Here is a 12,815-nt window from a genome sequence, read left to right as displayed (position 1 = left end):
GGGAGATCATACTCAAAAGAATTAATACATGCCGTGGTGAAAATGGATGACAAAGTCAAGGGAAATCTAGAGGTGGAGAAGTTAGAAAGGTCTATTCCTAACCTAGTAAAAAAGAATGTGGACCTGAAGGATAAGATCGATAAGGTTTCCAATTTCTCAATTCATGTTATGTACTCAGTAGCCACTATTGTCTATCTTATGTAGACTAACAAAGATGATGCAAAAAATCACAAGGAGGTGGAGCTTGCTCGCTCTCTATATGGCTTCCTGGCCAATGATTGGCTTCACCTACTTGTGGAGAACCCAAAGAACTAGTAATTGGTTACCTCCTATTGGTGTACTTTCTATTTTTCTTTTCTTATGGTTGTTAGTTACTTGTAAGCCTTTGGTCTCTTTTGAGTTTTTTTATGTTGGACCCGTTTAATGGCTAGCTTGTATACAATGACCAAGTTTATGTATAGTGTTAATAATTTTGTGGCTTGTAGTAGTAGCTATTTTACTTTCATGCTTATGTGTGGGTTTTTTATATTCCAAATGAGGTTTGGGTAATCTCATGGAAATGACTTCCAACTGATATCTAGTCTATTTTTTCTCTGTTATGGGTCATCCTCCATTTTGGCTGTTTCTTAATTTTAAAAAAATATTACATATATATTATTATTATTTTTTGGTGAATGTCACATCTCACTATGTAATATATAAGTAAAATAAACAATGGTTCAAGGTTCATGGGGGAAAGAACTAGTGAGAAAATCCCCAAACCCTACCAAATAAAAAAAAAGTAAACTACATTGTTTGAAATACCACTAAGATTACCTCAAATTAAAGGGAATCAAATGATATTTTGGAAATAAATTATCCACATTAACTATCCATCAAGATGGTCATGAAAATAAGTGTACCATAGTTTTAAAGCAACCTTATCTGACTTACAATTTATCAATGGCCACAAATACAATAACACATATACAATACCAAGTAATAAACATTGTGATGTTGTGCAAGGTAGGAGAATCCCCAATGGAGATGTCCTAGCCCCCAACAAATAACCACATAATGAAAACACAACAATAATGTAAGATCTTATACCAATTCACAAATCTTTATTCATAAAATAATTATTTACATGTAATGTGTTGGGATGTAAGGACTTCTCAGTTATGATCAAATACAATAGCAATTACAATAACAGTTATGCAAGATCCCTCAAGATCCAACCCAAACACTAGCTAGTCCAGATCCACACTCTAGTAGAAACCTACAAGGAAGATCTAAACTTGTGCTCGCAATCCAACCAAGTAATCTCCTTGTTTCCCAAGCCTCATATACTATCACTTCTCAAACTTTACTGAAGATACAGGTATAAACTTCCTCACATTTGATACTCTGTCCACACACTTAGGAGATCTTTACTCACTTAGCTAATCCATCTTCTCCATGTTGGATCCCAAACTAAATGACTCACTCCACTAAATGAATTCCTAGAGACTCTATAAGACCTCCTTCTACCCAACTAAGCCACAAGTTGGCCTAGTATCTTACAAATTAAATAAAACCTTACATTAAATGGCCATGCAATCCACAAGTTGGTTGCAACACATATTAAAAGACCTACAATCCAAATTAAATTCTCAAGTCAACTCACAAACAACTCAATTAATGCAAAACCAAGACCAAATCAAGCATCAAAGAAAGCACACCGAGTATCACCATTTCACCAAGAATATTCAAGATCCCATAGTATATGCTGAGAAACACCTTCATAGACTAAGTTCCTCTAGCAATATAACTCCTTCAAAAAATGAGTAACTCAAGCAACACTATAATCAAGCTTCACTAGGATTCCAATGTGTTGAGTTCTTACAAGCATTGTCGAGCACCTTTGATGACCGAGTGCCCCAAGCTATGTCGAGATCCTTTGGCAACTGAGCACCTCTAGGATTTCCAAGTCCATTCATCCACTGAGTTCTCAACCAAGAACTACCAAGAGATGATCAATTAACCTCTATTGGTCAATTTCTTCTTCTTCAACCAAGAAGACATCTTAGAAAGCCTCTTCTCCACCACATCATGGAGATTATCAATCATCCAAGGGTCTAATCTTCTCGAAAAAATATTCAAAGGTCCTTACAAATCCTCTGTAACAAATCCTTCTCATGCACCTAGTGACAAACTCAAATTATTTGCAAGTTAGATCGCAACCTACCACATCACATTAACAACTAGAAACAAATAACAAGTCTAGAATATAGATCTGTAATACACATCACACAAAATCTCTTTGATCATATCCAACAAGATCAACCTTCCATCTTTGAATCCATGCATCCATATACAAGTCCTTTGCAATAACAAGTCAAAATCATGCTCTGCCACCTCACAACCAAGTTACCTAGGACCCCAAAATGAACAATCCACCACAAGATAAATATTTTCTTAGATCAACTTCTCTTAACCCAAGGGCCTAGTACAAATTGCCTCATCTTTGGCAATTTTTCTACATGCTTAGGAACAACCCTACTCTGATACCAACTAATGTAGTGCAAGGTAGGAGAGTCTCCAAAGGAAATTTCCTAGCCCCCAATAAATAACCACATGTTGGAAATACAACAACAATGTGATATCTTATACCGATTTACAACTCTTTATTCATAAAATAACTATTTACATGCAATGTGTTAGGTTGTAAGGGCTTCCTGGTTCGACCAAATACACTAGAAATTACAATAACAGTTTTGTAAGATCCCTCAAGATCCAACCCAAACACTAGCTAGTCTAGATGCACTCTTTGGTAGAAACCCCCAAGGAATATCTAAACTTGTTCTCCCAAGTCCACCAAGAAATCTCCTTGTTTCTTGAGCCTCAACTACTAGCCCTTCTAAAACTTTACCCAAGATCTAGGTGTAAACTGCCTCACATTCAATGCTCTATCCACACACTTAGGAAAACTTTGCTCACTTAGCTACTCCATTTCCTTCATGTTGGATCCCACACTAAAATAACTAACTCCACTTAATGAATGCCTAAAGATCCACAAGACCCCCTTATTTATACCCAACTAAGCCACAAGTTAGCCTAGTATGTTATCAAATAAATAAACCCTTACATTAAATGGCCATGCAATCTACAAGTTGGCTGCAACACATATTAAATACCTACAACCAAAATTGAATTCTCAAGTTAGCCTACAAAAAAATTGGTTAACACAGAACTAACACCAAACCAAGCATCAGAGAAACCACGTCGAGTATTATCATTTCACCAAGAATAATTGAGCTCCCATAGTATATGCTAAGAAACACCTTCACAGACCAAGTTCCTCTAGCAACCCAACTCCATCAAATAATGAGAAACTTGGGCAATACTGTAACCAAGCTTTCCCAGGCTCCCGTTGTGTGTTGAGATCCTGTAAGCATCACTGAGTGCCTTTGATGATCGAGTACCCCAAGCTATGTTGACCTCCTTTGACAACCAAGCACCTCTAGGATTTCCAAGTCTATTCATCCACCGATTTCTCAACCAAGAATTTCCAAGAGATGATAGAGTAACCTGTACCAAGCACCTCTTCTTCAACCGAGTACCAATCCAAGCACCCTCCAATGAAATTACTGAGCTTGCTCCCATGAGATCCAAAGTAGCCACCAAACCAACCCAAGATGTTCTTACATCACATAGAATAAAAATTTGTATTATGATTCATACACATAATATATACATTTAGTATAGACTTTATATTAAAATTTCACCATTGATGATTGTTCTTTCATCACTACGAAGCAACTTTTTCCTAGCCAGCTATATGGAAAATGGGTTTGGTCTAAACTCTTGACACTCGTTATATACCCCTTCAAACCAATTACACCATTTCCTTGACTATCACATTATGAATTCTCCTTACCCATATATTCTATTGATGTAATTATCTCCTCTTTCATATAACACAATCAAACTAGAGACTTCCCAAGCTTCTTTGATGTTATCGCTATTGATACTACTCCACTGCACTGAAGAAATTTGAATGATATGGAAAAAATATTATCGACTCGACTATATTTATCAACCAAAAAAGCCCTTTCTTGTCTTCATGGTCAAACGAGCACCTTCCCACCACCAAAAGATACTCCACAATGTTGTCAAAAAAAAAAAAAAAAAAACTCCCAACTCATTCTTTTATAGGTCCAGGGAGTGACTCCCCGTCTCATTATTTTATAGGTCAAGGGAGTGACTCCTCATCCAATGAGAGAGCCCTCAAGTATGTTTCAATGTCTCCCAAATCTTAATTACCCACTAACACCACTATCAACTTTCCTTGGACAACTTCTTGGTCATTACCGTTTGCAAAAATTAGCCTCACAAAACTTGGAGGCTCGAAAAAAACTAGGGCTTTGATTTACCACATTTGGACCACTTGTCGATGGTAACCAAGGACTTACTATGCAAGGAATCACCCCAAAACTAGTATGATCAAGTATAGCCTAAATGATGCAAACTCTGCTAAATATTTGACTGACAATTTTTGCATTAATCTTGTCCTTGAGCCTATATGCTACCTCTCAAAATGGTTGGATATTCTCTAACTTGAGGGATTCCCTAATTCCATTAATAACTTTGACAAAATCCCATTTTTTTATTTGAACAATTCTCTCACCAATATACCCCCAAATGGAGTGACACTTGAGCACAAATCATAATTCTACAACACGAGAACAATTTTCTCATCTCCAATCATATTTTGGCCTATGATTTTAAAAACAACTTCTTCAAACTTCAAAGCAATTGGCATGAAGTAGACCATATTGGATAGAAAAATCAACACTAAATGAGATATAAATATAAATCAATTCTCTTGTTTGAAGAAAATATCCATACCAAGCAATTCTGATACTGCAAGCATAGTAAGCACATTGCATCTTGAAAGCTAAATTCAACATATCATCTAAGAGAAACCCATCAAATGGTCTTTCCCAAAATATTACCGAAATATGTATTCTGTAAATTTTAGGCTTGTATTCCATGTTTAAACACACTCTCACAAACTCTAGAAACTAAAGATAGATATTGAAGCTTGAATAAAACATGGCAAAAAGAGTGCTGTATTTAAAACCACAAAGCACTCATTCCTAGATAAGACATAACATCTATGTACTCATAGACTTTGACATAAAATCCCCAAATATGATCTAGTTTGATGCAAATATTCCTTCCTCACAAAACTAAGTACACCATGACTAATAGTAACTACCCAAGATCCAACTCATAATTGTCTATATATGGTGAATGGTACGACCTGTGTGATTAATCCCAAATAAAATCTGAAAATAATTTGTTTACTTCCACCAAATTATTGCCAAATCCCCATTGCATACCACAACTATTAATGATAACCTTAGTACACCAATTACGATTTAACACACTGAAATGACAAGAGCATTTTGAAGTGAAAGAATTTAAATCCTCAATTACATTTTCTAGAGTACTTTGAATTTACTACTTAGAGTCCAATGTGGCACCTACATCTCATATATCACGTTTGGAATCAACTTTATCATTTTTGATGGCTAATTGGAGGTAAGGACACTTAACCAAGTCATCATGAAATGATTTAAAATCTAAAGAAATACCACCACACCCAATGTTGGACAATGTATCAACAACATAATTGTCCTCCCACAAAGTGTGAGAGAGGGAATAACTTGAAATTGAGTCAATAATGCTCCAAAAATGATTTAGATTATAAGCATTTTTTCAATTACCAATATTATTTAATACGCACATTAATTACCACCATCAATTCCTCTTCAATTATAATGTTACTGATATTCAATTCATTTTCCATTCTGAGTCCATGACGTAGTGCAAGTGCTTCTGCTACATTGTTACTGCTCTAGGGTATAGGTTGGGCCAATTATGAGACAACATTACCTTTATGATCTCATAGACATACACCAATCCTAGAGACTCAAGGATTCCCATGGGAGCACCCATCAAAGTTGAGTTTAATATGATGAATATCTCGGGTTATCCATTTAACTTTAATCCTATCCATAGAAGCTTTTGGAAGACTCACATAACATAAAATGAAGGGGATGGTAAGGAGTCACAATGATTTTCCACTAAAATATTCTAGGGTGTAATAAGGAGATGCTCAATTGTATGCCTCATATATGTTGAAGCCACCTCAACAATAGAAAGCTTCATGTTTTTAAGCACTGATTCCACTGTGGAAGATATCTATTTTAAAATTCATTGATTATGTTCCCACAAAATTAACCATAGCACTATATCCATGGAACACCTCCAATAATAATAATAATGTGAATTAATACTAGGAAAATCATAGAAGAGATCCCAAAGAGTTCTTGGAAGGGGCATGCATATCAATGATTTTTGAAGGATATGACTCCAACACTATTGTGCGAACTTGTAATGTAATAAAAGATGATCAATCTCCTCTTCTTCCTCTTGGAAAAGAACACAATTCAAAGATTAAGCAATATTAAGCTTTTTCAACTTGTCCCTTTTTAATACTCTCCTTTTTGGGGCCAACAATGCAAAACATCCTACCTTAGGAAGTATTGATGCACTCCAATAGAAAGAAAAGGATCTTGCCTTAGATTTTTTTTCCACCATGCATCTAGGAACCTTATAAACCATTTTAATTGAATATTTCTTGTTTATCTATAGAGCATATATTACTATATCTAGCTGATTTGAAATGAATACTTCCTTGACACCTAGCAATTTTTTGAATGCAATTTTAGCATAATAAGAAATAGGAATGTTTCTAGGATATTTCCATTCAAGTTGCTCTATAAAGACATATAATAACTTAACACAATCCACTTCTACTCTCTCCCAATGATTTTTGAAGATCAAAATGCAATCACCCCCAAAAAAAATAGAAATAAAGCAGGTGAAATCATTCCATAAATCTTCCCAAAATAAATCCTTCTCTCCATTATTTACTATCCAAGCGATGAAATTAGTGGAAATGCCTTGAGAATCCATCTTGAAATTCTAGATAGCTAATTACTTCAAAGTATTAAGAGAAGAAACAATCTTTGTAGGATCTTGAGAATCCAAATATTTTGCCTACATAACTTGATACCATCTATTATTAGGTCTCTAATACACCTGCCATAAAAATTTCCCACCAAATGCTTTATTTCTTTTTCTAAGGTCTTGAACATTACTCCCTCCCTCAAGCTTATCAAAAGACATCTCCTACAAGGATATAAGAGGAACCATTTTTTCCCAAGTCATATTGTTAGACCGAACAAAACCCCTTATAATTTTTTAAATTTGTTTGATCACACCACTTAGAGATTGTAGGAGAGAAAATAAATAGTTCTAGGTGTGGATTGTTGACATTAAGTTCAATCTATCTATTAGTGACTTAACACATAGTCGGTTGGTCACATTTCTACTGAGCTTATCATTCATCTAGCAATGTTAACCAAGCATTTTAGTTGCTATCAAGCTAAACAATCAAATGCAGTTCATGTTGAGCTTCACAATGTCTACAAAGCATTTGGGATAGTTTACATTATCTCTTGATGTAGTATAGTCTACCAAGCTATCCAGTAGAAGTAAAGAATATCTTAGTGTTAACCAAGCTTTGTAGTGTTAACTAAGTTCTATAGTGTCTATTGAGCTCATAGTGTTAATGAAGAGAATTCAATGTTGACCGAGTCATGCAATGTTAATCGAGTGATTCAATATTTACCGAGTTCCTCAATGTTCACTAAGTCATACGAAGATGACTAAGTTCCAGCTATGCAAAGTGATTAGCATGGACCAAGATTTAACTTCAACTGAGATCCAGAGTTCGTCGAGTGTTGATAGTGTTTTGCACATGTCATAACATCACCGAGTTGACTTCAAAACCCAAGTTACAGCAATGGGCCAAATTTTTTAATTATTATTAATTTGGTATTGTAGCTGAATCCAGAATGTAATTAATTAGATTGATATATATGTAATGCATTATATCATATCCAAGATGTAGTTGAGTATGATTATGTGAAGAAGTAAGAAGCAGATGAGTGTGAGTTGAAGAAGGCTACAACCAGTGTAAGGTTCAATAGAGACTTATCTATCATAGTCAGGTGATCATTGCAATTCAAGGAATCTCATTTAGAAAATTAAAGTTGCAAATCAGAGATCAGCCACTAATTCATTCTAATAGGTGCATCAATCAAATCCCTTAACCAAGTGCATTTAACAGTGTTTTGCTAAATCTGCTAATAGAGTGCATACTTCACTATATGTTTGTAAATCCTTTAATAAGGTGAACCTAATGGTCCTTATTGCTCCTAATAGGGAAGATGGTCAATTGTAAGCCTTAATAGGAAAACTTTATACTACAATACTAAAGCTTGTGGATATCATCCCCACCCCAATTTTAATTTCTATTTGGAAGGTTTTTGGATCACCATATCTTGTGTCAAAGTATTATGAATGTTATTGCTTTCATTCTTTCATGCATGAAATTAGATCAAAGTAATATATGAAGGATTAATAGGTGAAGTGAGTTAAAGTTTTATTGCTTCCTGATTCACTTCTCCCTTCTCAGTAACCTAGCCAACCTTATATTCCCCACAATTGGTATTAGAGCTTTTGGTTCTCATATCTTGAGAAAAGGTGAGAGGCAATGAAGATGTATAGGCTAGAAAAGGCTATTGAGAATTGAAGTTGGATGTGGAATTGGATATTGGACATCTCAAGAATGAAAAGGAGCATCTCTATCAACCCTTGTAAAGAAGGAAAGATCTTAGAGCTCAAATAGATGACAACCTCTACATTGAAGAAAGAATTGAAGACTTATGCCTAAAAAGAATTTCAAATGAAGTTGATGCAAAAATCGTAGACCTACGCTAAAGGAATCTCATTCTTCAACAAGTTAGAAAGTTGAAAAGAGAACAAGAAATTCAATTAGTCAAATTATGTGTAGTCATGGAAAAAAAGAACAAAGAAAAAGTAGAGACAGAAGAAAAGGAAAATTAAATTTAACAACTATCCCTTTAGAAAAAAGACTTTATTGATTAGTTCAATAATGCAAATCAAGAGCTTATCAATCTAAGGATAGAGAATCAAAGACTGCAAAATGATCTTAACATGGAAAAGCAAACCAATGAGAGAACAATGAAATCTTAGGAAAACATGAATCAATTAAATGAGAAAAGTCAATATAGATACAAAGGAAAAGCTAGATTAGGATATATAGATGAAGGTGAATCATCTCAGGAAGGAGCTCAAAAGAATAAAAGACCTACTTGCAATCATTGTGGTAAGGTAGGTCGTACATCAAATAAGTGTTGGAGAAATGAAAAATCAAAATTCAATGGAAAGTGTTATAATAGTAATAAGCATGGCCATAGAGCAAGTGAACTCACAAAGAAACCTAAGTTTGAAAGGAAGTGTCACAATTGAAGGAAACAAAGACACAAATCTTCAGAGTGCAAGACCAAGAAGTGAAACCCAATAGAGAAATTTGTGAAAGAAATATTTGGTTGGGATTACAACACATGGTGTAGATGTCACTATTGTGGTGATTTTGGGAAAAATGGAGAAAATTGTGTAAGACATCATATGAGGAAAATAGACATTAAAAAGAGATGTTTTGTTTATATCGAACTTGGACATATCACCAAGAATTGTATGAATAGAGGCAGAGTAGAAGATGAAAAGAAAGCTAAAGCTGACAACATAAGAAAATAAACAAGGCAACAATGGATGCAGAAATCTCTAGAGAATGCAAGCCAAAGTAATGAACTTGTTGACACCCAAGTTAATGAGTTGGGTGACTCAACCATTTCAACTTAGTTCCCTATGGAGATCACTAGAATTGTGATTTAGAAGAAGTCATCTAAAAATAGTTCTAGCTAGCAAGTAGAAAGATCCATATTAACATTCAAGATGCATGAGGATCACCAAGTGATGGAAATTCAAGACCTTACTGAGCAAGGTCGGATTGTATGACCTTATTGAGCAAGGTTAGGTTGCAAATCTTTTTTGGATGCAAATATCAAGTTGGTGACTCTATCAAGTACTGAGTTCAGTCCAAGTGATGGTAACCTTATCATGTTGAAGGTGTCTTCTTAGAATTAAAGACCAAACCAAGTGGAGGACAACCTATCACCAAGTGAGCATTTGCATGAAGCATTAATGGAGATCAAAAAGACAAAATTTGTTAAAAGGAGGAAATTGAATGTATTGTTCCACCATAATTTTTTAGATCTCAGAGAAAAGAGTGAATTAAAAGCCCCTAAGCTATTTAAGCAATTTTTGTTGAAGATTTTTTCCATGCTTGAAACCCCACTGAGCGATGGAATCTTCTAGCAGAAAGATTAAGAAATTTTTTGAGATGTTGGTTCATGGAGTTGATTGCAAGGCTCTCACATTCAAATTGGCACCAGTAATTACAGAGGCTCTCAACCCTTCTGGAGTGCAATCCCAGATTCCACTTAAGGTACTCCTTGTTCATGACATTTTATCATTTTATCACTATTCTATTGAAGATTTGGGAACTCTAGAGATGAATGTGGTATACAATGAACTAGGTGTGGATGGTGTTCTAAGACTTGAACATACACATTTGGAGACAAAGGGTTTGACTCATATTTTACATATGCTGAGGGATTTTCAAGTGAAGTGGATTAGATTCATCTTGAGCCATGTTCATAACATGTAGTTATGGTTAGATCATCCTATTTTGATAACCAAGAAGATGATACACAAGACTACTGGATTATCCATGTTGAACAAAGAAAAGACCACAAAAACCCTAGGTTGGTTTGAATTGGGAAAATTGACGCTTGTTAAATGGGATGGAAGAGGCATGAAACTAAGTGGAGCAACTAACATGGAATTGAAGTTTGGTATCCATGTGATGGATCACAAAATCTATAGCTCAAACCAGTTGAATAACATATAGTGCGTAGAAGTTAACCAGGCATACAAGGTGGTTAAGAACAAGTTATCCTTTGAACTTTTTGAGTTGCTACTAAATTAGTTGAGTAAGATCATGGAGAGTATTCGAGTCTCCAAGAAAAATCGATATAATTTTGGTTCTCTCTTGAAATGTTTATTCTTCTATGTTCAATTTTTTTTACCTTCTAAAGAATTATAGTATGGAACAAACATTATCTAGTATTGTATCAAATCAATAAATTTATAGTCAAGATGGGAGAAAAATTTGATAGTATTATGGATAATTATTTTGAGAAATTTAAGGAGAAAATGCAAAGTGGGCATATGATACTAAGGAAACTAGTAGATGATTATGAGCAGGATATCTATTTTTTGGTTGACTGTGACAAGGTCTACACCCAAGTAGTCAGGCCTAGAGTGGCATGGGTTAAACCTCTAGAATATGAGGTTAACATAGATGAAACCAAGGATATCATTGAGGATCTACCAAATGAACCTTTGGATTCTAACGCAACATATTTTGGAACATATGAAGAGGCTAATGCTAGAATTGATCTTGAGATTAAGTTACCCCAAGCAATGAACAAAGGAAGGAAAATGATAGAGAAAATAATGAAGAACACTAAGAAATCAAGTTCTCCTCTCTTTCTTACTGAAGGTAAGGGAGATGACTTAGTTGAAGATGAAGATGAAGAAGAGAATGTAGAGGAAGTGGAACATGAGGAAGAGGAACCTCCCAATAAGAAAGGAAAGGTGATAATAAAAAACCTACAAAATCTTCCCCTACCATGTTCACAAGAAGATCTACCAAATCCAAGAGGAAACTAAAGTTGGGTGAAGAGGATGAAGCTAAAAAGATTATATTTCAAAGGTCTTCCTCTACCCTTCAATAAAAATTCAAAGAAATTGGAATAGGGAATAGGTATGACATGTTTCAAGTCTCTCAAGTGTGAGACTAGGAGCCAAGAGAACAAAAAGTAAATTGAGGATGGCCTTGTGGTAAAATTGGGTAAATGGAAGTACTCATCTGATGAATTAGCACAACAAGTTCCTAATGAAATTCTGAAAGAAGCCAAATATCAATAGGATAATACATTGAAAGTTGCTAAAGACATCAATAAACAAACCTTGAGACATCTTATGCCAAGTCTCAATGAAAAAGAGGTGAACGATGCTGGCATTAAGTTATGTTTGTCATTAGTGACAACACTTATTCATAGTTATGTATGGTTACCGAGTTCATCATTTAGTTTCTAGTATTTACTGAGCATTCAGTGGTTTCCAAGTGAGTTCAGCAATTTGCACTGAGCATTCTAGAGGTTACCGAGTGAAAACAAGTAGTGTGAAGTCCAATAGTTATCACCAAGCAGTCAGTGGTTATGTTGCTTCACAGTGTCTACTGAGTCATCAAATTTTATGATGTGAAGCTAGTGTCAATCGAGTGATGGATGAACAATGTTTACTGAGTGCAAGCAAGGTAAAAATAGTATTTAGTTTTTATTGAGTTACACTATATCCACTGAGTCTCCAATGTTCATTAAGTTTGAAGCTACATTGAGTGATTAGTATGAACTGAGCCTCTACTTCTACCGAATGCATGACAATGCTGAGTAATGTAGTGGACGCTGAGTATCAGAAGGTCACCAAGTCAGCTTACAAAACTCGAGTTTCTACATTTGGGCCAACTCAGTAATATTTTTGTTAACTTGTGTTTTAGCTGACCTTGTAATTATGAGAATTGGGATGGTATATATGTAATGTATTGTATCATACCCAAGAATGATAATGAAATAATGTTATGAGAAGGGTGAAAGAGAATGTGAATCAACAGTAGAGAAAGACATACGTCAAGGTCAAATTAGGAGCAGTAAAATTTTATCTAT

This window comes from Cupressus sempervirens, chromosome 10 (assembly GCF_028749045.1).
Source record: "Cupressus sempervirens isolate cs-2001-9-10 chromosome 10, ASM2874904v1, whole genome shotgun sequence".
NCBI classification, from domain to species: Eukaryota; Viridiplantae; Streptophyta; class Pinopsida; order Cupressales; family Cupressaceae; genus Cupressus; species Cupressus sempervirens.
This window is presented reverse-complemented; position numbering follows the sequence as displayed.